Source organism: Hemiscyllium ocellatum, unplaced genomic scaffold (assembly GCF_020745735.1).
Source record: "Hemiscyllium ocellatum isolate sHemOce1 unplaced genomic scaffold, sHemOce1.pat.X.cur. scaffold_719_pat_ctg1, whole genome shotgun sequence".
NCBI classification, from domain to species: Eukaryota; Metazoa; Chordata; class Chondrichthyes; order Orectolobiformes; family Hemiscylliidae; genus Hemiscyllium; species Hemiscyllium ocellatum.
The window spans coordinates 211,097-228,262 of NW_026869196.1; the positions used below are offsets into that span (position 1 = coordinate 211,097).

Below are 17,166 nucleotides of genomic sequence, written 5' to 3' on the forward strand. Positions count from 1 at the left end.
TGCCCTGGTATCAGTGCTCAGGGATGAGCAACCACTGAGCAGGCGAATTGATGACCGAGTGGTATTACTGCGAGAGAATTTATCCAAAACTTCAGCTAATGTTCAGGGGAAGTGGGTTTTAATCTCACCATAAATAATTTTAAAAATAGTAATTAACAATCCATAAATAAATATGAAACCATTGCAGATGTTCAAAAACCCCAAACCCTTGTCCTTTAGATAAGGACATCTGCTCATCCTCACATGGTCTGCACGACATCCCCACAGCAAAGTGTTTGCCTCTCAATTACCCTCTGAAATGGCCGAGCAAGTTACTCAGCTCAAGGGCAGCTCGGGCTGGGCAAGAAAGGCTGGTCAGCTAGAGACACCCACATCCCATACCTGATTTAATAAATAATCCATGAGGATGGTCCCCCTGGAACTGCGCTGGGGCCAGGGTCCGGGCCAATCATATCGGTAAGTTTATGGATGGGGCTTTCAACTGACAGAGAGGATGCCAGTGAAAGGAGCTTTCCAAATCCAAAGGGAAAAGGTGAAGAATGGGAGCAGTATGGGAATGTGGCAGAAGACAAGCAGAAAGGAACAGGATGGGACAGAGCTTAACTAAAACTGTACATCAGGGAATCGGTTTGTGACAGGAAATTATGGGAAAGAGTAAATTATGTTTTTTGAATGTCTCTTCAATAAGGTAGATTGATTTGTGACACCGAGATAAAAGAGGTTTAGACACCAGAGAGATGTGGTTACAGGGTGAACAAAAGGTGGACAGAAATAGTCAATGGATCACAACCTTGCGGAAATTCAGGCAAAATGGGTAACGCAAACAATAATGGGTAAGAAAGGCATTACAGAGAAAGCATTTGGTCTCAGATCATGAAGTGGAGTCAGTCTGAATGTAAATTCTGGCTACTACTTGCCAAGGACACAAGCAGAAGAACAGTTTTAGCTACCGAACAGCATTCCATTGCTCATCACTGCGTTACACAGGAACTCACTGGAATTTTTTTAACAAACACATTGTGATAATTTTGGGAAACTTCAATATTCACATAATCTGGGACAGTCACACTGACAACAGGGATATTGGAAGAGGAGTTCAGAGAATTTTTTTCAGTGTTTCTTTGAATAACAAATTGTGCAATTGGTTAGGGATGTAACTATCTCAGTGCGACCGTTGTGTGATCAAACTTACTGAATGAGGAATGTCACCTGCAGAGATCCTCAGGGAAATTGTGATAAAATGCAGTTTAAATAAATATAAAGTTTTAAAGTGAATCACAGAAAGGACAAGGTACAACTAGAAACAAAAACAGCCAATTACTTGGGTTTGAGATGAGAACTGACCAAGGTAAACAGGCTAAACAGACTGAAATATGGGTCTGTAAATGAACAGTGGAAAATATTTGAAGGAACAGTGTAAATCACTCAACAAAATAAGATTCCATTGAAACAGACAAAACCTCAGCAAGGCCCCTCACTCAGCACAAAATGTATCATATTAGATTATGAGGCTTAGAAGATCACCAAAAATTACTTAAAATCGTGAAGGGAGATTGTGTTATAGGAATAAGTTTTAAAGGGATTGCAAAGGGTCTGCTAGCAGGAGGGCAGCAGTGGGAAGGGGAATCACTGTCAGGGTATAATGTCACAAAAGGAACAGGAGAAGTGAAGGTGCCAGAGGTGGTGAGAGTGTTACAGAGAGTGGTCAGGGTGTTACGAAGTCAGTCTGAATTGCTGCAGCTGGGGGGGTTTGCAGAGGTAGGGAGGGACATAGGTATTTTTATTTATTCATTCATGGGATGAGTGTGTCACTGCTAATTACCCAGAGGACAGGTCAGAGTCAGCCATATTGCAGGGGGTCTGGGGTCACATGTTAGCCAGACCAGGTTAAGATGTCAGATGTTATACACAAAAGATCAGTGAACCTGATGTGTTATTCCCACTGATCAACAATGCTTTTATAGTGGCCTGACCAATGTCTTGTACAGATACAACATGACGTCCCAACCCTTTCTCTTAATGCTCTGCCCAATGAGGTAACCATCCCAAACGCCTGCTTCACCAGCCTGCCTACCTGTGACACCACTTTCAAAGAATTGTGTACCTGCATCCCTTGGTCTCTGACGGACAACACCACCCAGGGCCCGAACATTAATTGTACAAGTCCCACCCTGGTTTGTTTCACCAAAATGGAACACTTCACATTTACCTAATTGAACTCCATCTGCTATTCTTCAGCCCACTCTCCCAGCAGTACTGTCCATCCTGCTGGATCATAGATAACCTTCTTCACTGTCCACTTTACCACCAATGTCAGTATCACCCAAAAAACTTACTTAACAGGAAACCAATGTTCCCATCCAAACCATTTAACCAAATGACAAACAACAGGGGACCCACTCCACCGCTGGTCACATGCCTCCAGTCAGAAAAACAGCATGTCTCCCATCACCCTCTGTCTCCTACCATCAAGACCATCATTTTGTCCAGTTCACTAGCTCCTCCTGAATGCCATATCATTTTACGCTGATCTGAGTTTATTACCCAGTTTACCATATGACACGTAGAACACAGAAAAGTACAGAACAAGACCCTTCGGCCATGATGACATGCCAATCTTTTATCTGACCGTAAGATAAAAAAAAACGTGGCAGATCGACTTTAATTCAGGTAAATGCAACGTGCTGCATTTTGGGAAAGGAAATCTTAATAGGACTGATACATGAAATGGTCAGGTCCTTGGGAGTGTTGCTTGGGGTACAGGTTCATAGCTCCTTGAAAATGGAGACCCAGGTAGATAGGATAGTGAAGAAGGCGTTTGGTATGCATTCCTTTATTGGTCAGAGTATTGAGTACAGAAGTTGGGAGGTTATGTTGCGACTGTACAGCACATTGTTTAGACCACTGTTGGAATACTGCGTGCAATTTTGGTCTCCTTACTATCGGAAAGATATTGGGAAACTTGAAAGGGTTCAGAAAAGATTTACAAGGATGATGCCAGGGTTGGCGGATTTGAGCTCTAGTGAGAGGCTGAACAGGCTGGGGTGATTTCCTTGGAGCGTCGGGAGGCTGAGGGGTGACCTTAAAGAGGTTTACAAAATTATGAGGTGCATGGATAGGGTAAATAGACAAAGTATTTTCCCTGGGTTTGGGGAGTCCAGAATTAGAGGGCATAGGTTTAGGGTGAGAGGGGAAAGATATAAAAGAGACCTAAGGGGCAACTTTTTCACGCAGAGGGTGGTACGTGTATGGAATGAGCTGTCAGATGAAGGGTGGAGGCTGATACAATTGTAACATTTAAGAGGCATTTGGTTGGGTATATGAATAGGAAGGCTTTGATGGGATAGGGACCGGGTGCTGGCAGGTGGGACAATATTGTGTTGGGATATCTGGTCGGCATGGACGGGTTGGACCGCCGGGTCTTTTTCCGTGCTGTACATCTCTATGACTCTACCTTCCATACCCTTCATTTTATTATCATCTATGTGCCTATCCAGAAGTATATTAAATGTCCCTAATGCATCTAATTTTACTGCCACCGCTGACAGTGCATTCCACTCAGCCACCACTCTGTACGTTACGAACCTACCTCTGAAATCTCCCCTTAACCATCCGCTAATCAGCCGAAAATTATAACCCCTTGTAATAGCTATTTATATGAGCGTAGAAAATATCTCTTATTATTCACTCTATGAATGCCTCTCATCACCTTGTTCACCTCTGCCAAATCACACCACACCCTTCTTCACTCCAATGAGAAAAGCCGTAGCTCCCTCAACCTTTCTTCATAAGACATGCCCTCCAGTACAGACAGCATCCTGGTAAATCTCCTCTTTACCCTCTCTCAAGTTTCCACATCCTTCCTGTAATGAATGGACCAGAACTGAACACAATATTACAAGTGGGGTCTAACCAGGGCTGTACAGAGCTGCAGCATAACCTCACCGCTTTAAAACTCAATCCCCAAACTAATGAAATCCCACAAAATATATCCCTTCTTAACAAACTTATCAGCATGGGTGGCTACTTTGAGGGATCTATGGACTTGGACCCCAAGATCCCTCTGTTCCTCCACACTGCCAAAGATCCTGCCTTTCACCCTGTATTCTGCATTCAAATTCAATCTTCAAAATGAATGACTTCACACTTTTCCAGATTGACCTCCATCTGCCATTTCTCAGCCCAGCTCTGCATCCTGTCAATGTCCCGTTGCAATCTAGAACAGACCTCCACACTGTCAGCCACGCCACCAACCTTCGTGTCATTGGCAAGTCTACTAACCGACCCTTCCACTCACACATCCAACTTATTCATAAAATCACAAAGAGCACAAGAGCTGTAATCACACCCTACAGAAAACCACTGGTCACTGAGTTCCAGGATGAATTATTTCCAGCTATCATCACCCTCTGTCTTCTGTGGGCCAGTAATCCTGTATCCAGACAGACAGGTTTCCCTGTATCCCATGCCTCTGTATTTCCTGAATAAGCCATAAAGGTGTTTTGTCACATTCTTAAAAGATTCAATAAGACTTTTAAGGCATGACCTGGCCCTTATACAAACATGCTGACTATCTCTAATCAAACTATGGTTTCCCAAGGAAAAATAAATCCTCTCTCTCAGAATCCTCTCCAATAATCTGCACACCACAGACATAAGACTGACAGGTGTGCAATTCCCAGGATTATTCCTATTCCCTTTCGTGAACAAGGGAATAATATTATCCTGCCTCCAATCAACTGGTCCGACTCCAGTGGACAGTGAGGGTGCAAAGGTCATCACCAGGTGCGCAGCAATCCATTCCCTCCCTTCGTGCAGTTACTTTGGACGCATCCAGTCTGGTTCGGCGACTTATCTATCCTTATCTTTTACAAAATTCTCAGCACATCCTCCTCCTTAACATCCACCCATCAGCCTGTTTCACACTGTCCTCACAAACAACAAGACCCTTCTCAGCAGTGAACACTGAGGCATAGTATTCATTAAAAGACCTCCCCTACCTCCTGTGACTCCAGAGACAAGTTCCTTCCACTATCCCAGAGTGGCCTTATTCTCACTCTGACCATCCTCTTGTTCCTCACAGAAGTGGAGAATGCCTCACAGTTTTCCTTAAGCCTTCCCAAGAAAGCTTTTTCATGCTGCCTTCTAGTTGCCCTAAGTCCATTCCTTGGTTCCTTCCTGGTACCTTCAGGGAATCTCTACAGTATGGAAACAGGCCATTTGGCCCAACACCTCCATATTAACCCTCCAAACAGTATCCAACCCAGCCCCATTCCCCCACCCTGTTACTCTCCATTTGCCCTGACTAATGCACCAAACTACCCATCCCTGAACACTATGGGTAATTTAGCATGGCTGAGTCACCTAATCTGCACATCTTTGGATGGTGGGTGGAAACTGGAGCACCTGGAGGAAACCCACGCAGACATGGCTAGAATGTGCAAACTCCCCACAGACAGTCGCCTGAGGCTCTCATCGAAATGGAGCCTGTAGTGCTTTGACGTAGCAGAGCTAACCACTGAGACACCGCGCCACCCAATGTAACTCTCTGGAGTCCTGTCTGATCCTTGCTTCCTCAACCTCAAGTTAGCTTCTTTCTTCCGCTTGACTAGATGCTGAAGTCCACGTGGACAACGTTGACTGCTCTGCCTTCATCTATCTCTTGGCCACCTCCTCGAAGAGTCAATCCGGTTTGAGAAACGTGGTTTTCCACTCACAAAGCCATGATGACCATCTCAAATCAGCTTTTGCCTTTGTAAATGTAAGGAGCTCCTTTCTCTCAGAATCTCCTCCAACAACTTCCCCATCACTGGGCTCACAGGGCTGTAATTTCCTGGCTTTTCCCTGCAGCCCTTAAGTGATGGAACAGCATTAGCCGCCCTCCAGTCTTCCAACACCTCACTGTGTCTGTTGATAATATAAATATCTCTGTTAAGGACACTGCAATCTCTTCCCTAGCTTCCCACAATATTCTAGTATCGACCCAATGAGCTACTGAGGATTGATCTACCTTTATTTGTTTTAAGATTCCAGCACTTTCTCTTCTCTGGTGAGGATTCTTTCCAAGACATCGCTATTTATTTCTCCAAGTTCCCGAGCTTCCATGTCTTTCTCCACAGTAAATACTGACAAGGCTATTTTGTCTAATATCTCACCCATCTCCTCTGGTTCCACACAGGGGTGACCTTATTGATCTTTAAGGGACCCTATTCTCTACTAAGTTACTCTTTAGCCCTGACTGAAACTTGCACAAAGGCTTCTCATAATTCAAATACATGATATCCCCTCTCACACCCTTACAATTCTGCCATTTATATTCACACCAACAAATTAAATCCAACAGGCTCAGAAACAAATTCTCTTTTATCAAATGTGTTTCTAAGTGGCCAGTTATTGTATATTGACATATCCTTTCTAACAATGTCAGTATGGTCCCGACTTACTGACAGGGTAACTCTATTTGGTTTCAGACGGGCAGCAGAAAGGGTTGTGGGAGTTCTTGTGTATCAATCTGAAAAAGGTAGCTCACAGGGTCAGCAGGGAATAGAGAAGGCAAATCAAATGCTGGCATTTATTACAGAGGGAATGGAGTCTAAAAAAGGGAGGTTTTGCTAAAACGATGCAAGGTTCAATATTATGAACAGTGAGAGTGCCTGAAGGAAAGATATTGTCACATTGGAGGCAGGTCAGAGAAGGCTCACTCGGCTGATCCTGGGAATGGAGGGATTTTCCAATGAAAAGAGGTGGAGTAGGTTGAGGTTGAACCCATTGAAGTTTAGATAATGAGAGAGAAATGGAATGAACCATCCATTCTGAGGGGCTCTGATCGGGCGGATGCTGGGAAGTTAGAAAACTGAACAGCACAGCACAGCAACAGGCCCTTCGGCCCACCATGTCTATGCTGTCCATGATGCTATTCTAACTCATACAATCTGCCTGCACGTGGTCCATATCCCTCTATGCTCTTCCCGTTCATGTTTCTGTTGAAATCCCACTTCAAAACTTTACTCACATTTCTCTTTCTATGACCTCGCTTGGCAACTTCCACTCTCTGCAAAAAAAAACTTGCCTCACACATCTCGTTTAAATTTTCTCTTTCTCACCTTAAACCTCTACACTCTAGTATTTGAAACTTTCACATTGGAAAAGAGATGCTGACTATCTACATTATCTATCCCTGTCCTAATGTTATATCCCTGTACCTGGACACCTGTCAGCCTCTGATACCCTCACAAAGCAATTCAACTTTGTTAAATTTCCTCTTAACACCTAACACACACTTAAAAACCCTAACACAGGCAACGTGCTGATAAACCCCTTTTGCACCCTCTCCAAAGCCTCCCCATCCTCCCTATTGTGTGGAGATGAGAACTGCACACAGTTCTCCAAATGTGGCCAAACAAACGTTTTATACAATTACAGCATCAGATGCAAACCACTTTACCCAACGTTGTGACCGATGAAGGTCAGTGCTCCATTTGCTTTGTTTCCCATCTGAAACACTTCTGTTGCCATTTTCAGGGGTTACTGACTTGCACCAAGATCCTTCTGGATATCAATATCCCTCAGGATGAGAACTTTATTCCTGAATTTGACATCATCTCACACTTGTCCAGACTAAACCCAATTTGCCATTTCTGTCTATCTCTCCAACTGTTCTGTAACCTCCTGCAGATGTTACTGAATCAGGGAAACAAGGGTTTTGTGGAAAAGGCAGGAAAGTAGAGTTGAACAGTATCAGATCAGCCATGATCTGACTGAAGGGCACAGTATACTCAATGGGCCAAATGGCCTCATTCCCCTCCTACATCTCATGGTCTGAGCACAAACTCAATATGCCCTGCATAATATTATGGGTTTCTGCTCACAAAACTCCTTTATAATGGGATTATTGGATATTTATTCGTACACAGCACTTGATCTACAAATATGATATGATGTTATAGAAAACCATCTCACATACAATCCAGGATTCTATCCGTTACAGCACTGATACTCACTGCTGTATCAGTCGGCATGGAGATCACACCACTGTCACACACAGGTACTGTACTGTTCTTGCTACAAGTACATTCAGTGTCCTGACTGTAACCGTATTGACATTCCCATCACTGGTTGGTGCCTACAAAAGAATTCCTGCTAACGGTTGCTGCTGCTTGCTTATTCTCAGCTCCACTTTTGTTATTCAGATCCACATGACTGTCTCATTAATGCATTAACCTCATCCTTCCTTCACAACTTGTTGGCTTTTTGCTGAATCTGCCTATTGGGACTAGATTGGGTTGGGATATCTGCACAGCATGGATGGGTTGGACCGAAGGGCTGGTTTCCATGTTGTAGTACATCTCTCTGACTCCATGACTCTATCCCAACAACCCTTCAGTATTCACTCCCAGCGATGGTCATTCTGCAGCTAAATCTCCGGAATGACAGTTCCATCATATCTGTTCACTGTCATCCCATCTGCCTTATGGTGAATGCAGGGAGTCATTCCTCAGTAGTGGGGGGTTGAACAGATGGGTAGAGGTTACAGAGACAGGGAGGCTTACAGGGACTCAAGGATGTTAGAGTTAAACAGAGTTACATCTGGTCAAGAATGTCAGTGGGACAAAGGGGTTTGGGGATTGGAGGAATTTACAGAGATAGAGGGAGCTGGATTAGATTCTGGAGATAGGTATAGAGATGGAGAAAGGAAGAGGTAGGCAGACTGAGAGGCACAGACAGGGGGCTGTTTCATCTAGGAGAGTATTGTGTATACTAACAGAGATATGGAAGGTTGTCGTGACTGAAGACGTTTATAAATATAAGGTGGCTTCTAGGCTCTGGAGGCTACAGAGATGGGAAGGCAATGGAGAATGCCAGGTTACTGGGGTGGAGACAGTTACACAAATAGGGAGGGTTGTACAAACTGAAGGAGGTTCCTGTGGTCGCGAGGGGTATGGTGTCGGGAATGAGGGTGTAATTTAACAAGATAAAGATCAAAGAATTAGAGAAGGACAAGGAGATTACAATTTTTTCACAGCTAAGGAAGGGTTGTAGGAGCTGGAGAAGATTACATAGGTAGGGACCGTTGGAGAGGTTAAAGATAAATACATTGACATGGAGGGTGGTGTTGGTGGGAGGAGCTTACAGGGATAGACAGGACAGTCAGGGTTTACAGGGATGAAGGAATTGAGTATCTACTGCAGAAGTTTAGGAATTAGGATGTTAGGGATTGAAGAACCTGACAGAGACAGGGAGAATGGTGTGGAGATTCCAAACAGAGGAAGGATTATCTGGACTGGAGGATATTACAGAGATCACTAACACAGAATGGGCCAGGATTGATGCCTGCTATCCCCTGTGCTGTCGCATTGAGGACCAGTACAGCAGAGGTGAAAGCAGGACCCTCACAAGATGGTGGGAATGAAGCCTAGAATGTTGCTGTTCCTTGCCCAGCTCTGTATCTATGTCCTGTCTTCCAGGTCGGAATATAGAAGTCTACCACCTCCATCTTGTGCTGTTTACTGTGAGTGATCTTACCGGCTGCAGGATTTACTGAAGGCTCCAGATCTCCCTCTCCATCTCTCTCTCTCTGGCTGACCAACCAGCTTCAATGAGGTGATGGATGAGACAGGAGTTAGGAACATCCTGATTACCTGCATGAGACAGAAATAGACAGAATGGGAAATTAGACTGATGTAATGAGGATAACTCATGCAGAGTGGCACTGAGTCCAGCAGAGATCTCGAGAATCCCAGTCTCCATCCCTTGTATGTGCTGCTGCGTCTATCTGGAGTGGACAATTCTGTTGACTCAGCATCTCAGAGCATCTGTAAGAGGGAGAAATGCTGCCAGAGGCAGCAAATAGACCGACACAGCGAGGGGTACCACATGGAGAGATACTGAGTGATATCACATTACTAGACACTGTATTAACAGGGAATTGTTTGAATTTGTAACAAAGGCACTGGGATAATTGTGAGGGGATTCAATCTTCATATCTCATCATCTCTTTGGCGGTGGCTCACAGATGAGGCTGACTCTCTCCCAATCTCGGGGCGAGGGTGGGAAAGTCTAGAGTTGGCTGTACAAACCGATGTGGCCTTCCACACACACTATTACACATGGGGCATGAGGTGGACATGGGAAGAGGGTGGGTGGGGCGTTGGCGTGACAGCGCTCTCCTTGTGCTGTTTTCTGCTGGATTCCTATTTTCACCACAGCAAGTTTCGAGGTGCTCAACACCTTCCCAATGCTCTTTCCCCACTTTGGACGGTCTTGGCCCAGGACTTAACAGATTTGATTAAGAGATGAAAAAAAAACGATCAATTCTGAGAAGCCAGCATTTAGAAACTTGGACACATTTGTTAAAGAGATCGCTATGGATTCTCCTAGCAGGAGGAGTGCAGTAGGAAGAGGAAACATTGTCAGATGATAGGAACAGGGAGAATTGAAGGTTCTGGAAGTGGTGAGGGTGTAACAGAGAGAGGCAAAGTCCTGAACAATGTTACAAAGCCAGTACGGATTGCTGCAGCTAGAGCTGTTTGCAGAGTTAGGGATGGAGATATGTATTCTCATTGATTCATTTGCGGCCTGAGGATGGACCAGCATACATTACCCCATTGCTAATTGCCTAGAGGCAGCTCAGAGTCAGCCACATTGCTGCGGGACTGGAGTCACATGTGAGCCAGACCATGTAAGAATGCTAGATGTCCCTCCCTGAAGGACACACGTGAACAAGTTGATTTTTTCCAGAAAATCAACAATGCTTATACAGTGACCTCACTAATGTCCTGTACAGATACACCATGACATCCCAACTCCTACTCTCAATGCTCTGCCCAATGAAGGGTAACCATCCCAAACGCCTGCTTCACCAGCCTGTCTACCCATGACGCTACTTTCAAAAGACTGTGTATCTGCGTCCCTGGGTCACTGATTGACAAGGGCCCGAACGTTTACTTTACCAGTCCAGCCTGGTCTGTTTTACCACAATACAATATCTTGCATTTCTCCACCTGTTCTTTCTAACCTGACTGACCCAGCTGTACTGTTGATCCCTTTGTACTCTTCGATAACCCTCTTCACTGTCCACTTTATCACCAATTTCAGTCTCACTCCCAAACTTGCTAACCATGACTCCTGTATTATCATCCAAGCAGTCACACTTACACATAGGTATATAGGAACTGAAGGACTTAAAGAGATTACACAGACCTGGAGTGTTGTATGCAGAGGAGTAGATTAAACTGATAGGGATGGTTTTAGAGACTCAACAATGTTTGGAAATAATGGGGGTTGCCATGGTGATAGCATGTTTCAACAATTTGGAGGATATAGGTCTGAAGGAGCTTTGTCAGTTAGCGATGGTACAGTACAGGGAATTGTCGTGGCTTCCGTTTCATAAGCAATCCATAAGCACTTACAATAGCCTGTTTGACATGTGCATTATTTCTCGACCATTCATCAGACAGCACTGCAAATACTTCACTGCCTCCGCCTACCAGCTTAGACTGAACTAACATTACTCAGAAGACCTCAGGCCACTCTGTCTGTCTATGCAAAGTCACAGGTAGTTAGGATAGCGAAGAAGGCGCTTGGTATACATTATTGGTCAGACTATTGAGTACAGGAGTTGGGGGGTCATATTGCGGCTGTACAGGACAGTGGTCAGGCCACTTTTGGAAGACTGCATGCAACTCTGTTCTACTTCCTATCGGAAGGATGTTGTGAAAATTGAAAGGGTTCAGAAAAGATTTACAAGGATGTTGCCAGGGTTGAGCTATAGGGAGAGTTGAACAGGCGATGGTTGTTTTCCCTGGAGAGTCGGAGGCTGAGGGGTGACCTTATTGGGGTTTATAAAATCAAGAGGGACATGGATAAGGTAAATAGACAGTGTTTCCCCTGGGGTGTGCGAGTCCAGAATTGTAGGGCAAGGTTTAGGGTGAGAGGAGAAAGGTATAAAAGAGAACTAAGGGGCAACATTATCACGCAGAGGATAGGACATGTATGGAATGAGCTGCCAGAGGAAGTGGTGGAGGCTAGTACAACAGCAACAGTTAAAAAGCATCTGGATGGATGTATGAATAGGAAGGGTTTAGAGGGAGATGGGCCGGGTGCTGGCAGGTGGGACTATATTGGGTTGAGATATCTGATCTGCAGGATGGGACCGTGAATGTATTGTGGAACCTGGAGGATGTTATAATTTGAACTACAGGTAATTTTTGATTGGATCTTTCAGCCAATCTTACAGATGGTACAATTGCAACATTTAAGAAGCATTTGGATGGATATATGAATAGAAAGGGTTTGGAGGGACATCGGCCAGGTACTGGCAGGTGGGACTAGATTGGGTTGGAATATCCTGTCGGCATGGCCGGGTTTGACTGAAGGGTCTGTTTCCACGCTGTACATCTCTATGACTGTAAGATCGGCTGAATGGTCCAATCAAAAATTACCTGCGGTTCAAATCATAATATCCTCCAGGTTCCACAAGCCATCCTCGGTCACATCCTGCAGGTTCTATGAATTGCGCAACCTCCTGCAGGTCCCAAGTCCCTTCCTACATTTGTACCATCCTCCAGGTTCTGCAGCCCTTCATACCTCGTAACATGGCCCAGACTCTCCAACTCTTCCTTCCTCTGCAATGTTCCCTAGAAGGCACTGGAGGATGGTGGGGGTTACAGAGATATGGAGGGACATCAGGATGGCAGGATTTTGCAGACATTAGGAATATAGGGACTTGAGGAGGTTTCACAGTTTATGAGTGTTGTAGGGTCTGGAGGAACTTACAAAGGTAGGCATAGTTTGAGATTGGAGGATTCTGCAGAAAGCCTTTATGTGGTTAAAGGCAGAATTCTTAGCAGCGTGCAGGAACAAAGGGATCCTGTGTCCCTCAGGTTACCACCCAAGTTGACAGGGTGTTAAGAAGGCATATGGTGTATTGGCTTTCATTAGAAGGGGGATTGGGTTTTAGAGATGCGAGGTTTTGCTGCAGCTCTACAGAACCTCAGTTAGACCACACTTGGAATATTGTGAACAGTTCTGTTTGCTTCATTATAGGAAGGATGTGGAAGCTTTAAAGACAGTGCAGAGGAGATTGAACAGGATGCTGCCTGGACTGGAGAGCATGCCCATAGAAGGTAGGTTGTAGAAGCTGGGGCTTTTCTGATCAGAGCGAAGGAGGAAGAATGGTGACATGATAGAGGTGTACAAGGGAATGAGAGGCATAGATGGAGTGGATAACCAGAGACTATTTCCCATGGTGAAATGGCAATCACAAGGAGACATAAGTTTAAGGTAATTGGCGGAAGGTTTAGCTTAGATATCAGAGGGATATGGGCCAGGTGCTGGCAGGTAGGACTAGATGGGGTTGGGATATCCTGTCGGCATGGACGGGACTGGTATGTTATTGACACAGTGTGGTGGGTGTGTGGAATGGACTGCCAGCCGTGGTAGATTCAGACGCATTCCAGATATCTAAGCAACTCTTGGACAGGCACATCAATGACAGTAAAATGTAAGGTATGCAGGTTAGTTTCGTCTTCAGAGTAGGATAAAAGGTCAGCACAATATTGAGGGCGGAAGGGCTTGTTCTGGAATGTGCTAATCCATGTTCTAAATAGCAAGGGTTATGATGGCAGCAAGAGGTTTCGGGAAGCGGGAGAGGTTGTGATCTGAATGAAGTGACACAAATAGGAGGCGTTGCTAAGGTTGTATGAGGTAACAGAGACAGCAATGGTCTGATCTGGAGCAGATGGCCCAGACTGGGAGGGGTGTGGGGGCTGGAGGTGGTTTCACAGAGAGGGAGGGGCACAGAGCCACAGGAGGTTACAGAAATGTGGAGAGCTGTCGGGCCTACAGGAGTTCATGGAGATGGGGAGGTTGGGAGGAATGGAGCAGTTTACAGGGATAAGGATAGTGGTATTTTACACAGACAGGAATTTTTCAGGTGAATGGAGCTGAGTACAGAGATAAAGTGAGTTGTCCAGATTAGAAAAACAAATAGACATATGGAGGGTAGTCGTGACTGAAGATGTTTATAGATACAGGAAGGCTGAGGTTCTGCAGGTTATTTAGATAAAGAGGATGTGGAATCAGACAGATTCTCCAAGTGACAAAGACAGCAATTTTGGTTGGAGACAGTTTCACAGATTAGGGAGCATTAGTAACCTCCTCCAGTTTAGTCAAAGTGGGAAGGGTTGTAGGGGAGGGAGACGTTTACACATGTAAGAGCTGAAGAAGATTATGGAAATGAGTAGATAGATGGAGACACTAGAGCAGCTTACATTGACAGGGTGGGTGCTGGCAATGAAAAGATTTCACACAGATAGTGGGTCTTGTAGGAACTGGATTGAAAGAGTCACAGGCATTGGAATGGCTTCTGCAGATTGGGAGTGTTACAGGGACTGAGAGGTTTGTAGGGTCTCCACAGATTGGTGGTGTCTTTAAGAATAGAAGAGTTTATGTAGATACTGAAAGCTTAAACCCAATGCATGCAGTCTTCATTTCAAGACCAGAGCCTTATTATCCCACACCAGCCAAGGATCCCTAACCCTGCCAGCATTTCCCTTTATCCCAATGGGGCAGACTGGTCCTGGATTCTTCAGATCACACTTTGAAAAGCCTCCCATTTGCCAGTTGTTTCTTTTCCTTCAAACAGACTCACCCAATCGATTAGAATCATAATGTGGAGGTGCCAGTGTTGGACAGGGGATGTACAAAGTTAAAAATCACCCAACACTCGGTTCCAGTCCAACCGGTTTATTTGAAAGCACTAGCTTTCAGAGCACTGCCCCTTCATCAGGTGGTTGTGGAGCACAATCCTAAGGCACAGAATTTCTAGCAACAGGATGGCAGGGTCATGGAATATAATATCAAACAAATTTAGTTGAAGCCTTTCATCTGTTACAGTGATCACCAGCGCTTCCAAAGCGAGTTGGATTATAACTGGGCATTGTGCAATTTTAAATTCACAGCATTGACGCTGGCCAGATCCTGCAGAATGGCCCCAAACCTGGCCCTGTTCCAGTTTTCCTCATCAATCTGGGGACCTGCTGATCTTCCTTCATAACTATGTTAAAACAAAGACAGTTGTGGGCACTGTGTTGCACCTGCCTGAGTAGAGTAGGGCCCTCTGCATATTGATTTAGAAACCTTTCTTGGACATATTTGAAAAATTGCAATCTGTCCGAGTCTTTTATACTCCAGGTGGCCCAGTCAATACAGGGAATATTAAAATCTCCAGCCTGTACTCCTCTATTATTCCTATAGTTATCTGCAATCCCTCAACACAGCTGCTCCTCTGGTATCTGTTGGGTCTACTCAGTCTACAATACAGTCCCAACAAAGTGACCACCTCTCTTCTTTTTTCTAACTTCTAACCATGTGGAATTTTAAATGAATATATGTTTTAAAAATTAGAATTAACAATCCATAAATAAGTATTGATAAAAATCCAAACACTTGACCTTCAGAGAAAGACGACAGTTCACTTTCACGTGGTCTGCACGACATACCCACAGCAAAGTGTTTGCCTCTCAATGATCCTGTGAAATGGGCGAGCCAGCTGCTTAGCTCAAGGGCAGCAAGGGATGGGCAATAAAGGCTGGTCAGCCAGAGACACCCACATCCCAGACCTGATTTTAAAAAAATCCATTCAGATTGGTCCCAGCACAGTTCCAGTGGAACAATGTCCTGGCCAATCACATTGGTAGGATTATGGACAGGGCTTTAAACTGACAAAGAGGATGCTGGGACAGGCTTCAGGTGAAAGAAGCTTTCCAAATCCAAATAGAAAAGGTGAAGCAACAGAAAATGTGACCGAAGACAACAGAAAGGAACAGGATGGGCCAAATTTTAACTAAAACTGTAGATCAGCAAAACCATTTGTGACAGGAAATTGTGGGAAAGAGTAAGTTATGTTTTTTATTAATGGACAAAGTCTCTGCAACAAGGTAGATGGATTTGTGGCACAGAGATAAAAGAGATTTTGACACCAGAGAGATGTGGTTACAGGGCGAACAAAAGGTGGACATAAATATTCAATGTTTCGCAACATTGTGCAAACTCAGGCAAAATGGGTAACACTAACAATAATGGGTAAGACGGGCATTACAGAGAAAGCATTTGGTCTCAGATCATGAAGTAGAGTCAGTCTGAATGTAACCTCTGGCTATTCCTTGCCAAGGACACAAGCAGCAGAACAGTTTTAGACCACTGAACAGCATTCCCTTGCTCATCACTGCATTACACAGGAACTCATTGGAATTTTTAATAAAGGAATGGTGAACATTTATTGAAATTTCAATATTCGCAAAGTCTGGGACAGTCACACTGACAACAGTGATATTGGAAGAGGAGTTCAGAGAATTTTTTTTCAGTATTTCTTAGAATAACACATTGTGCAACCAGCGAGGGACGTAACTGTCTCAGAGCGACTGTTGTGTGAGAAAACTTAGTGAATGAGTTATGTCATTCTGGAGAGATCCTCAGGAAAATTGTGATAAAGTGCAGTTTAAAGAAAAATAAAGTTTTCAAGTAAATCACAGAAAGGACAAGCTACAAATAGAAACAAAAATAGCCAATTACATGGGTTTGAGAGGAAAACTGACCAAGGTAAATAGGCTACACAGACTGAAATATGGGTGTCTGGAAATGAACTGTGGAAAACATTTGAATGAACAGTGTAAAACACTCAACAAAAGGACATTCCATTGAAACAGACAAAAACTCAGCAAGAAATCCCCATCAGTCCCTCACTCAGGACAAAATGGATCATATTAGATTAGGAAGCTGAGAAGATCACCACAAAATACTTAAAATCCTCAAGTGAGAGTTTTAGAGTAAGTTTTAAAGGGATTGCAATGGGTCTGCTAGCAGGAGGAGGGCAATGCGAAGAGGAAACATTGTCAAGGTTTATTGATACGTTAGGAACAGGGAGAGATGAAGATGCTGGAGGTAGTGAGAGAGTTACAGAGAGTGGTCAGGGCCTGAACGGTGTTACAAAGCCAGTACGAATTACTGCAGCTGGAGTGGTTTGCAGAGGTAGGGAGGGACATATTTATTTTTATTTATTCATTCATGGGATGTGGGTGTTACTGCCTGGACCAGCATTCTTTGACCCCATGCTAATTACCCAGAGATTGTTGGTGGATATATATACTTTGCTGGACTCAGGTGAAG

At 44.4% G+C, this 17,166-nt stretch overlaps 2 long non-coding RNA genes across 2 annotated transcripts in view; one reads left to right on the forward strand and one right to left on the reverse strand.

Annotated features, from left to right (window-relative positions):
• The window catches only part of LOC132814181 (uncharacterized), a 58,677-nt gene extending 49,046 nt beyond the window's left edge, over positions 1-9,631 (reverse strand). Inside the window, exon 1 of the long non-coding RNA XR_009644335.1 lies at positions 9,523-9,631. This is a non-coding gene — a long non-coding RNA (uncharacterized LOC132814181). The remainder of the gene's footprint in view (positions 1-9,522) is intronic.
• LOC132814182 (uncharacterized) overlaps positions 1-13,121 on the forward strand; it is a 62,151-nt gene extending 49,030 nt beyond the window's left edge. Inside the window, exon 3 of the long non-coding RNA XR_009644336.1 lies at positions 13,045-13,121. This is a non-coding gene — a long non-coding RNA (uncharacterized LOC132814182). The remainder of the gene's footprint in view (positions 1-13,044) is intronic.
• The last annotated feature ends 4,045 nt before the right edge of the window (positions 13,122-17,166 follow it).